This window comes from Elephas maximus, chromosome 19, assembly GCF_024166365.1.
Source record: "Elephas maximus indicus isolate mEleMax1 chromosome 19, mEleMax1 primary haplotype, whole genome shotgun sequence".
Taxonomy (NCBI): Eukaryota; Metazoa; Chordata; class Mammalia; order Proboscidea; family Elephantidae; genus Elephas; species Elephas maximus.
Window position 1 is genome coordinate 44,230,883 of NC_064837.1, and position 12,329 is coordinate 44,243,211.

Here is a 12,329-nt window from a genome sequence, read left to right on the forward strand (position 1 = left end):
TTTATCTTTTCCTAATCCTAACGCGCCCCCTATTTTGTGGAATCCCACACCCCCTGCCCAGAGCTCCCTCCCACCTTACGTTTTGGCTTCCTTTCAGCAACCACGCCCCCCGGCCCCAGAGGTGCGGTGCGCATGCGCAGTCCACGCCTTTACCTGGGCTCTAGGGAGTGGGCGGAGTGGGAGAGGGCGGGGGTGGAGCTGGGAGTCGGCGGTTATCTGGGCGGTGGAGCGCTCACAATGTGGCAGGAGGGAGAAAAGGTGCGCCAGGGCCAGCCCCGAAGGGCTGCGCATGCGCGCTGCCGCTTCCAGCGGCCGGGATGCCAAGGGGGGGCGGGCAGAGGGAGGTGTCGGGATCCCTGTTGGGCGGGGGGGCCAGCGAGGGAAGGGCCCGCGGGTGCGCGCGCGCGCTCTCGCCACTCGCCCTCCCTCCCTGCCCCCTCTCCGCACACACATCCACACACGCACACCCCCTCCCCTGCCTCCCTCCCCGCGCGCCGCCCGCCCCGCCGGCCCCGCTCGCCCTCGCGCGCTCGGAAGGGAGTCGCGAGACGTCGGAGCGGCGGCCACGTAGCGCTGCGGCGGCGGCGGCGGCGGCGGCCGAGGCCGGGTCTGAGGAGCGGCCCTGAGGCCAGACGTTGGGCGGGGGGGAGGGGCCGGCCCGGCCGGCGGTTGTTACTCGAGCGCCGCGGCTACAGGCCCCCCGCCGCAGAGATGGACCGCCGAGGCGGCGGTCGAGGCGGCGGAGGCGGAGGCGGCCGGCCCGGGTGAGTAGGGGCCCGTTTCCCCCCACGCACACGCCACAGTCGCGGTTTCGTCCCCTGCAGCAGCTCTTCCTCTCCGCCGCCCGCCGCGCCGGGCAGGCTCTGGGGGCCGGGTTAACCCTTCGCCGAGGCGCTCCGCGCACTAGGCCGGAGCAGCCCCCCTCCAGCGGCGAGGCCCCGGATCCGGCACCGAGATTGGGCCGGGGGCGCCTCGCTTTTGCCCTTTCGCCACCCCCCTCCCTCCCTCCCGGACCCGGGCTCGGCTCCAGTTTTGCTGCGAGTCCGCTTGCCCTGAGGCCTGAGGGGAGGCAGGGGCTGCACGGATTAGCGGACTGGGGGGAGGTTTGCACCGGTCCTCTTGCGAGGATCCTCCTGCCCTGCAGCTGGTGGCGTGCAGCCGCTGCCTCCCCCTGCCCTGCGGTTGCGCCCAAACCTCCAGCCCCCGGGAGTATCGTGCCGCCAGGAGATGAAATGCAGCTGATGTACACCCACCACCAGCAGCCCCAACACTCACCCCAGTGGGTAATGCAGACCTTTCTCCACCCCCACCTCCTCTCCTCTCCAATCAGGCTCTACTTTTCTTAGATCCGAGATTCTAAAGGTAGTGACACCGCCGTTACATCTTCACAGAACATGCTCGTTGTCGAGGGTTGTCTCCTGTAGAAATGATAAATGCCCCAGCCTCACTCTCCAAGTCTGTCTTCACGATTTAAGATCCCATAGGCCCTTCTTTGGAGGCCAGTCTTTGATCCCATCTAGAATCCACCTTCCCACCGCCCCCCAGCATACACACACGCGTACTTCCTGATTGCGGAACAGCCCCTGTCATCGCGAATCCATTGTCGGGAATGGCTTGTGCCAATCAAAGGAATGTGGTTTTGCCTTTGGAGAAGGGTGCTTTCCACAACCATGTTCTCGGGATGTTCCTGAGTGAGTCCCTTTGATTCCTCCGATTGTCCCCATGTTCAAGCATCATCATCATAGTGTATCTCTTATATGCATCTCCCATGGACTCTCAGTAATACCTGAGGCTTTTTTTTGTTTGTTTTCCCTGTTACTCTAGATACACATGATGTTGGGGAATTTTATATATTTTGTTATAATGTTTAACACCTCTAGTCAAAGGTGTAGTGAAATAAAGAGGGTAATATTTTGGGAAAAATGTTTATGTGTTTTTTCCAGACATGGCCAGGCCCGTATTGTTCCGGGAAAGCCAACTAGCACATGCTTTGTTGACAACACATGTATGTTTAGGGAACGAAGAGCTGCTGTTGCTGGGATGTGTACGTTTATGTGCCGAATGCAGGTGATGTTCCCATGTTCTGCTGGTTTGTGAGTGGTGAGCTGCTCCATGATTGTCAGCGCTGGCAGCTTGGCTGTTTGTATCAGGACTGTGCACATGTATTCATATGGATACTACCTTTAGTATAATTTTGTTTAAAAGGTTCACTGCTCAGTTTTAATGATCCTGGAAATGTCTGTGCGAGTGGTTCTTAACCTTTCTTTGAGGTGGTGGAAACCTTTTGGGCTCTCTTCTCAGTGAAATAGAGACACACATAATGTTGTATGCAATTACGGATATCTTTGGAGCTGGTCCTGGGACCTCAGGCTAAGATCTATATTATGCAAAAGTGAAAGAAACTTGAGTTTGGTGTTTTGTTCGTTTTGTTTTTACGGATTCGCATTACTTTGGTCCTGAGCAATATACAGCAAAGTGGATTATGTATCTAACCTTGTGTTATGTTCTTTGATTACAGTGAGTTATGTATTTGTAAGGTATCATTTCACTGTCTTCCTGTGAAAAACAGATATATATGCAAGTCTTTCAGGAAGTAAAAAATTAAGTCAAAATTATTTGTTTAAATTTGACCAGTTGATAATGTATGTTCCTTGTGTTGTATTCTAAATGTAGCAGATTTCAACAGCAAAGTACATGGTCTGTTTTATAATGCCTGTTAGGAATCTTTATGTGTTGGTTGAGACTGGTCAGATCTCCTAAAAGAAGGCTTTATCATTCCCAGAGTGGAGCACCTGCTGCATGAAGAGGATTTTTTTCAACTTTATTGTATATGATTTCATGTCTTTAATAAGATTGACGCTGCCCTTGGGATCATCTTTTTATTATTATTTTGTTTTAATGAAAGGATTTTAGTTGTAGTTAGGGAATTCAGTTTCCACATTTAAAATCTAAAACTAGGAATGAACATTGCACCATTCTACCAATAAGCAGGGATAAGTATCAGCTATTTTTGTTTCAGTTACATTTTACTCAGGTTTTGCCTTGTGATAATATTTCAGTCAAGACACATTTATTCCAGTTTGAGATAATGTTGTGATGGGGCAGTGACATTAAAAACCACAGTCCCTCACTCTCTAGCAGCTTACAATTCTGACAATATTTTTCACTTAAAGAATTCTTTGAGACCTTTTTTTTTTTTTTGTATTTTTGGGTTCGGAGAGACTAAGGAATTCATGGTATTAACCAGCTCTTTGGAAAGCAAGGGAGCCTTGGAATCTTGCATAGAACCTGTTTCACACACCTGAAGAATAGCATTTATTCCAGTAATTATGCAATGTACCTTCTGAAGTTTGAAGGCATGCTGAGGCTGCAAATACTGCATTTTTTAATTATCTAATAAACATGCTTGAAGTGGCTTATATTACAGGTTATATTTTTTGTTCGTGTCACACCTGATGTTTTACTGTTGGAAATTATTTGCTTATCCTAAACCAAAACTATTTCAAAGTTGCAAATATGTTACTTTTCTTTGTCAGTGTAGCATAGTGATAGACCATTAAAATCTCAGGGGACAATGTGCTTCCTTGGTTTAATATTGCAGAACCTCTTCTAACCAGTCACTTACCTAGTTAAACACCCACACACCACAGAGCAGCTGATCGTGTAACAGGAACAGCATTCTCCCTGCCAGATTCAGAGCTTGGAAGCTGGAAAACAACTGCATAGCAGTGAAACACTTAAACAGCGGTGCCAGCAGCTCGCTCTCGTTAATACAAACAGCTTGCTTTAGTTTCTTCAGCACGGTTCTTCAGACACCCTTCCCTTAGGAGGTTTCACATCAGCAGCTCCTACTCAAGGGAAGCGGCACCCACTTTCTGCAACTGTGGCCTCAAGATCTGATTCGTGATACTCAGAGCTGTTTTCATTTCTGCTCTAAGTATGGGAAGTAATCTTGTACTGTGGTAAGAAAATACTTTTCAAGTCTGTAGAAAAAAAGTTGATTAGTAATGCTACCGATGTGATTTTGTTTTTGAATGTCTGAAGCCTGTTGAAGAAATAAACTGTAATGTGAACTATTAAAAAAAAAATCACCCTTTTTTCAAGGGTTTTAAATAATTTTACCAAAAATTGTGAAGATACTCTTGAGTTTCATTTTCCTTGTTCTAAAAAGTCAGTTGAGAGACAGCCAAAAAAAAAAAAAAAAGTGGATTCTTTTGAATTGTGAACTTTGGAACTAGTTATTCTAAAGGAGGTGGCAGCATTTCCTCGCTGGGAACCCTTGGGTCTTGTGTTACAGTTTTAGGTATGATGGTATTCTCAGCTATTGGCGTACTTTCAGACAGCACTTGAATTTACTTTGATAGAGGTGAATTGGTGTTGCAGTTAGTGACGTTGGAGGACTGGGGAGGCAGACAGTTCTTTGGAGCCAGAGAGAACTAGGCTTGAATTCCCAGTTCCACCATTTACTAGTTTTAGGGCATTGAGCAAGACACCTTGACCTCTCTGGCCTCAGTTTCCTCATCAACAGAATGGGATTTGTTATGAGAATATAATGTGTGCAGGTTTCTAGCACAGGTCCTGGCACACGTACATACTAGAGACTCAATAAATGATTAGGACACCGGTGATGTGGGAGTGAAACTACAGATCGTTTTGGCTTATGACAAGAATTACAGATCTGGAGCTGCGATCTGCGTACTTTCATTTGTGCTGATTTGGGATGAAAAAATTGCAAATATTTGACTTGGAGCATAACTGAGTCTTGCAGGTGCTATATGCTTATTGGAACCTTGATTTGTTGCCCTTATGGTTGGCCGAACTTGGTGGAGAAGATAAAATTTGGCTTCAAATTCTACAGTGTTACCCACAGCCTGTGCTTGTTTAAGCCTATTCAGAGCTCGTGTGGTGAAGCGGGTGTTTTGGGACATTAACATATCTCAATGAGTTCTGTGTCCAGAGTTGAATCACGTGCAAAGTGTTGTGTAAATTTTCATGGTTAATGCAAGCCATAAAGTGCCTGGTAGAATCAGTGGAGACATCAGATGCTTATTTTAATCTGTTTGTAAAGCAGTTATCTTTGATTTTTAAAAAATACTTATGGACATTTTCTCTTACAGAATTCCCATTACTTTTCTGAGGTTTAAATCATAAACAGTTATTAGGGCTATAGTCTTGAGTGCCTTAGGCATTTTTACTTTGGTGGGGAAAGGAAAGAAAAGTAAGGTCCCTTTACCTGCCAGATTTTATCAGCTTTCCACTTTAAGCCTATAGGTTGTGTGTATAATTCCTTCCCTTGTCTTTTAGCCCAAAAGGCAGTTTTACGGTAAAAAAAAAAAAAAAAGAAATTTACCTTTTCCCTTTTCTAAACATCATTTAAGAGACGGATTACTTTGAAAAGTAGATTTAAGGTCATATGTATAGTATGCATGCATACAGTTTTTAAAATAGGATTTCTTGGGTTATTCTGGAATTAAATGGTTTTGTCATTTTTGCAGAATATTGTTATGATATTGTTATGATGAGTCTATGAGCCCATAAGAGTTATCTAGAGAGTTTTCAGACAAGGTAGACCCATCAGTAATGCATTAGAATTTACCCCTACAGAATCTGCTAATTCTCATTTTCTTTTATTATCGAGCTACCTATTGGCTTGCCCATCAGTGGAATAAGTCACTAGTATTGGATTGCTGATAAAAGAGAGATTGGCAAATAATGGTCTTTGACTTGCCTTAGGTTTTGCAGGACACTTGAAAAAAATCTCAGCCAGAATGTAATAATAACAACACTTATGCTGTGTGAGCCCAGGATGACTAAGCAAATGAAATTTAAGGGATTGAGTTACATATTTTTTTCTAAGCTGTAATATATTTTGTTAAATAAACTTTTTCTTTGATGGAGAGTGTGCTTTTTTTTTTTTTTGGCAACTATTTTTCCTGGTCCTCTAAAGTCAAACAGGCTAGAAGATAGCTTGTGGCTTCTGTCAGTTTCTTGATAAACCAGTGAGTGTGTGGTGAGGAGGGATTGTTGGTAGAGAACAGAAATGGAAACAATGCAAACAGTAGCTCCTTAGCCTGATTTTTTGGTCTTTACTGTGCACGTGGTATCAGAGGGTTATGACTCTTAGAGGGTTTCACAGAGATTTACAGTGTCAGGTGATTCCTTTTTGTCTTTAGTGCTAGTGCAGAATATAGTCTTTAATACATTTATACTTTCCAGCTTTGGAATTTTGATTCAGTTTTTGAAATTCAAATAAAACATAACCTCTTATACTGCGTGACCTACAAAAATGAGAAGATTTATAACTTGGCCCTTATAAATTGTTTTCACAATTTCAAATGTATCATTTTAACATATTTAAAGTAATACCAGTGGCCTGTGAACACTGAAGCATAGCTTTGTATGTGTTTGTGTCTAGTATGTTTGTGATCTCAATTTTATGGCTAACTCTGTAATACAGTTTTCACCATTCCTCATAAGCCTGTGGCCCAGATGTCCATGACTTTTCCTGTATTAATATGCTGGTAGAGCTGGAATTTGTTTGAAGTTACCTTGCCTGAAAGATTCTCATTGTAGGGATCCTTACATTATTTTTAGCATATACAGTCAGCAAAAGATTGGAAACAACCTAAATGTCTATCAGCATAGAGTGGTTAAGGAAATTAGGGCATATTTGCATACAATATGAATGAGGAAAAATGAGAAAACTATATTGCTATGGTAAAATCTCTAAGATATGATATTAATGAAATAAACAAGGAGCAGAACTGTGTAATATGCTATTTGTATAAAAGTTTGTGTGAGAGAGAACATATCTGGGTATTTCACTATATATCATAGAATAACTCTGTAAAAGCACAGAAGAAACTAATAATATTAGTTGCCTGTTGAGGGGTAAACTGGATGACTGAGGGACCTGGGTTGGCGGGAGATGTTTCCCTGTATACTTTTTTTTTTTAATTTGCTTTAAGTGAAAGTTTACAAATCAAGCCAGTCTCTCATACGAAAATTTATATACACTTTGCTATATACTCCTAGTTGCTCCACCTGTATACTTTTTAAAAAGTAAATTTTTCATTAAAATAAAACATAACACATAGAAAAGTAGAGAAGTCATAGGTGTATAGCTTGATGATTTTTTGCTATGTAACCAGCACCTAGTAATATCCCTGAAGCCTCTTGTGTCTTTTCCCAATTACTACCCTCCCAAAGGTTGCCGCTTCCCTGAGTTCTAGCAACATAGATTGACTTTGTGTGTGTGTGTGTTTTTTTAACTTTATATAGGTGGAATACAGTATATATTTCTTTGTGTCTGGCTACTTACGTTTATGAGATTCACCCATATTGTTGAGTGTAACAAGAATTTGTTTATTGTCATATAATATGCCATTGTCTGAATATATTATAATTGATTTGTCCTTTTTATCATTGATGAACAAATGGGTCATTTCTGGTTTTTGGCTGTCATGAATAATGCTGTTCTATTCAATATATACTTTTTTATACTTAAAATTATAAAATTTTGACCCAAATGAATGTTTACCTATGAAATAATTCTTTTATTTAAAAAATATTCCCCCAAATGACCAATAGGAAAATATAATGCCATATTTTAAATTAAATATGGAAATATTTAGTAGGGCAGAATAATTTCAAACCATTTTTTTAGTGTATCCTCAAACACCTAGTTTGGATTTTCATAATATTAAGAGAATTCCCAAGTTAACCCAAGAGCAAGCCTCGATTTGTTTATCTTTAAATAAAGAGGGGGTAACTGTGTTGAAAAAGTCCTAAAAATAACTCTGACACCTGAAAGATTTCTTCTTCTAACCACTAAATCTTTCTTTTAGCATCTCATTTTATAGTATTGAAATCAATCCTTCCTGCATTACTAAATATTAAAATTTATTTTAATTAAATTTTATAACTGCTGTTTATTTAAACTTGTTTGAAACCCAAGGTTGTAAACAAATAGCAACATGAAAAACTTAGCTAAAATAAGTATACCCATTGCCATTGAGTCGATTCTGACTCACAATGACTCTGTAGGACAGAGTAGAACTGTCCCATAGGGTTTCCAAGGCTTAAATCTTAAGGAAGCAGACTGCCACATCTTTCTCCAGCAGAGGGGCTGGTGGGTTGGAACTGTTGACCTTGTGGTTAGCAGCTGAGAGCTTTAACCTCTGTACCACCAGGGCTCCTAAAATAAATATACCTAACATTACTTTGAAATTTGGTGGACTTATCAACCAAGTGGTTGGTGGAATGTAATTGGATGTAGCCATGCACTTTTTTTTTTCTTTTTTTTTAATTTTTATTGTGCCTTAAGTGAAAGTTTACAAATCAGGTCAGCCTCTCACACAAAAACTTATAAACACCTTGCTACATACTCCCAATTGCTCTCCCCCTAATGAAACAGCCCGCTCCCTCCCTCTACTCTCTTTTTGGGTCCATTTTGCCAGCTTCTAACCCCCTCTACCCTCTCATCTCCCCTCCAGGCAGGAGATGCCAACATAGTCTCAAGTGCCCACCTGATCCAAGAAGCTCACTCCTCACCAGCATCCCTCTCTAACCCATTGCCCAGTCCAATCCCTGTCTGAAGAGTTGGCTTTGGGAATTGTTCCTGTCCTAGGCCAACAGGAGGTCTGGGGGCCATGACCACCAGGGTCCTTCTAGTCTCAGTCAGACCATTAAGTCTGGTCTTTTTACAAGAATTTGGGGTCTGCATCCCACTGCATCCCACTCTCCTGCTCCCTCAGGGGTTCTCTGTTGTGTTCTCTGTCAGGGCAGTCATCACTTGTAGCTGGGCACCATCTAGTTCTTCTGGTCTCAGGCTGATGTAGTCTCTGGCTTATGTGGCCCTTTCTGTCTCTTGGGCTCGTAATTACCTTGTGGCCTTGGTGTTCTTCATTCTCCTTTGATCCAGGTGGATTGAGACCAATTGATGCATCTTAGATGGCTGCTTGCTAGTGTTTAAGACTCCAGACGCCACTCTCCAAAGTAGGAGGCAGAGTGTTTTCCTAATAGATTTTATTATACCAGTTGACTTGGATGTCCCCTGAAACCATGGTCCCCAAACCCCTGCTCCTGCTACGCAGGTCTTCAAAGAGTTCAGTTTATTGAGGAAGCTTCTTTGCTTTTGGTTTAGTCCATTTGTGCTGACCTCACTTGTGTTGTGTGTTGTCTTTCCTGTCACCTAAAGTAGTTCTTATCTACTAATTAGTGAATACCCCTCTTCCACCCCCTCCCTCCCCCACTCTCGTGACCATCAAAGAATATTTTCTTCTCTGTTTGAACTACTTCTCGAGTTTTTATAATAGTGGTCTTATACAATATTTGTCCTTTTGCAGCTGACTAATTTCACTCAGCATAATGCCTTCCATTTTCCTCCATGTGATGAAATGTTTCAGATTTATCACTGTTCTTTATCAATGTATAGTATTCTATTGTGTGAATATGCCATCATTTATTTATCCATTCATCTGTTGATGGGCACCTTGGTTGCTTCCATCTTTTTGCTTTTGTAAACAGTGCTGCAGTGAACATGGGTGTGCATATATCTGTTCGTGTAAAGGCTCTTATTTCTCTAGGATATATTCCAAGGAGTGGGATTGCTGGATTGTATGGTAGTTCTATTTCTAGCTTTTTAAGGAAGTGCCAAATCGATTCCCAAAGTGGTTGTACCATTTTACATTCCCACCAGCAGTGTATAAGTGCTCCAGTCTCTCCACAGCTTCTCCAACATTTATTGTTTTGTGCTTTTTGGATTAATGCCAGCCTTGTTGGAGTGAGATGAAATCTCATTGTAGTTTTGATTTACATTTCTCTAATGGCTAATGGTTGTGAGCATTTCCTCATGTATCTATTAGCTACCTGACTGTCCTCTTTAGTGAAGTATCTGTTCATATCTTTTGCCCATTTTTTAATAGGGTTGTTTGTCTTTTTGTAGTTGAGTTTTTGCAGTATCATGTAGATTTTAGAGATCAGGCGCTGATTGGAAATGTCATAGCTAAAAACTTTTTCCCAGTCTGTAGGTGATCTTTTTACTCTTTTGGTGAAGCCTTTGAATGAGCATAGGTGTTTGATTTTTAGGAGCTCCCAGTTATCTAGTTTTTCTTCTGTATTGTTAGTAATGTTTTATATACTGTTTGTGCCATATATTAGGGCTCCTAACGTTGTCCCTATTTTTTGTTCCATGATCTTTATCTTTTTAGATTTTATATTTAGGTCTTTGATCCATTTTGAGCTTGTTTTGGTGCATGGAGTGAGGTATGGGTCTCATTTCATTTTTTTTGCAGATGGATATCTAGTTATGCCAGCACCATTTGTTCAAAAGACTGTCTTTTCCCCATTGAACTGTTTTGGGGCCTTCGTCACATATCAGTTGCTCATGTGGATGGATTTAGTCTAGATTCTCAATTCTGTTCCATTGGTCTATGTATCTGTTGTTGTACCAGTACCAGGCTGTTTTGCATAGCCATGCACTTTAATAACTGCTGAGGCATCTTTGTTTCTGTTAAAAAACTACACTTGATCAAATTTTTCACTTTAGTTTCAGTAATACCATTTTCCTTCTTTTGGAAAACATGGTAATAATGATTAAAGTATAAACATATAAAGCAGTGGTTCTCAACTGGGGGTGATTTTGCAATATCTGAAGACATTTTTGATTGTCACAACTCGGGGTAAGGGTATGCTACTGGCATCTAGTGGATAGAGGCCAGGGGTGTTACTAAACATCCTAACGATGCACAGAACAGCCCTCCACAACAAAAAAATTATCTGGTCCAAAGCATCAGTAGTGTGGAGGTTGAGAAACTCTCCTGTAATACCACCAGGCAGGTAGCAATTTTAGCATTGACTTTGTTAGATTTAGTATACGAAGGTCATTTTTAGCTTACCTAAGTTTAGAGAAGATATAAGCTTAGTAATTTCCTAAATATTAGCAGGGTTTTAAATATGAAAATTGGTTTTAGGATATATTTTAGTGGACAAGGTAATCTTTTTTTTTTAATAGGCTATATATAGCCTCCCAGTAAGTAAAGCCAGGTTATCTTGGAATACAGATGTTGTATAAACGGTTAATCACAAAAGGAAAAAGTCTTTATATATGTATTACATAGCAGACTTAGGGGTATACTTTTTTTTTTTAAGAAGAGAAATCTTTACTTTTGTGATCCTGTTGTGTGTCTGGAGCCCTGGTGGTGCTGTGGTTAAGCATTCGGCTGCCAACCAAAAGTCGGCAGTTGGAATCCAGCAGCCGCTCCTTGGAAACCCTATGGGGCAGTTCTACTGTATCCTGTAGGGTCGCTATGAGTCCAAATCCACTCGACAGCAATGGGTAATGTGTATCTGCTTTGCTTTAAAGGAGAACATTTGGTTGTTTGACATAGAATATATTTAAATCTCATATAGTATGGTAAGTTAAAAAAAAGAAAAGCTGCTAAGTGAGAAACATGTTTAAATTACATTTGGAAAACACATGCATGGTCTAAAGAGATGATCACACTTCAAATGGCTGATTTCTTCCTGTCAGGTTGTGGTAAAGAATATGCAAACTTTTATCCATTCCAGCTCATCAGACATTATATTATAATCAACATCCGAAAGATAGTTGGTTCTGTTTTCCAGTCTCTCCTCAATGGAAAGTATCCCATATATATGCTTTTTTTTTTTTTTTTTTTAAGATGACGTATGTTTCCAAGGCCAGATGGTGTACCAAGTACTAGAAAACATGACTACAGAAGCCAACTGTTGCAGGGCTGGACTGTTCTAAATCTAGAACTGATGTTTATTTAATTCCCTATAGTGTATTTGTCAAACTTTTTTACCATGATCCACAGTTAGAAGCAGTGCGTGCATGCTCACACGTACTCACATTCATACCCACACCCGCAACTGAAACAAAAGCTTTATGAAGCAGTACTTACCTGTACTGTCTGTGAGGCAGTCTGTATTTTTTGTTTTTATTCTATTCTATTTCATTAAAAAAAAAAGAGTGGAGGGAGAAGATTGGGATGCAGTTTGAAAATCACTGCCCTGTGTAATGCTTAAGTGGTGTTTGCTTCCAGTAGATGCTAAACAAATGCTCATTGGATTAAATAGAGGAGCGTGATAAAATTAAAACTATGTTAAGTAGTGTAGGCTTGAAGTAGGATGCTAAGAAATGAGACAGGAAGAAAATCATTGTATTTAAAACCTTACTCCATATAAATGGGTAAGACTTAAAAGACTTGAAACCCTGCAAGGGTCAAGGTTAGATCCCCATTTTGCCTAGCATTTTAAACTATGGTCTTCTAAGAGGTGGTATACCTCCTGCTGCTACACACACA

General features: G+C 41.3%; 1 protein-coding gene across 3 annotated transcripts in view; it reads left to right on the forward strand.

Annotated features, from left to right (window-relative positions):
• Positions 1-449: 449 nt before the first annotated feature.
• ZNF652 (zinc finger protein 652) overlaps positions 450-12,329 on the forward strand; it is a 68,334-nt gene continuing 56,454 nt past the window's right edge. For 2 of the 3 annotated variants that reach the window (XM_049859305.1, XM_049859303.1), the window contains exon 1: positions 450-764. The gene's annotated coding sequence lies outside the window, so the exon portion shown is untranslated. Of the gene's footprint in view, positions 765-1,033; positions 3,963-12,329 lie in introns of those variants that run through there. The other variant, XM_049859304.1, reaches the window with a different exon arrangement.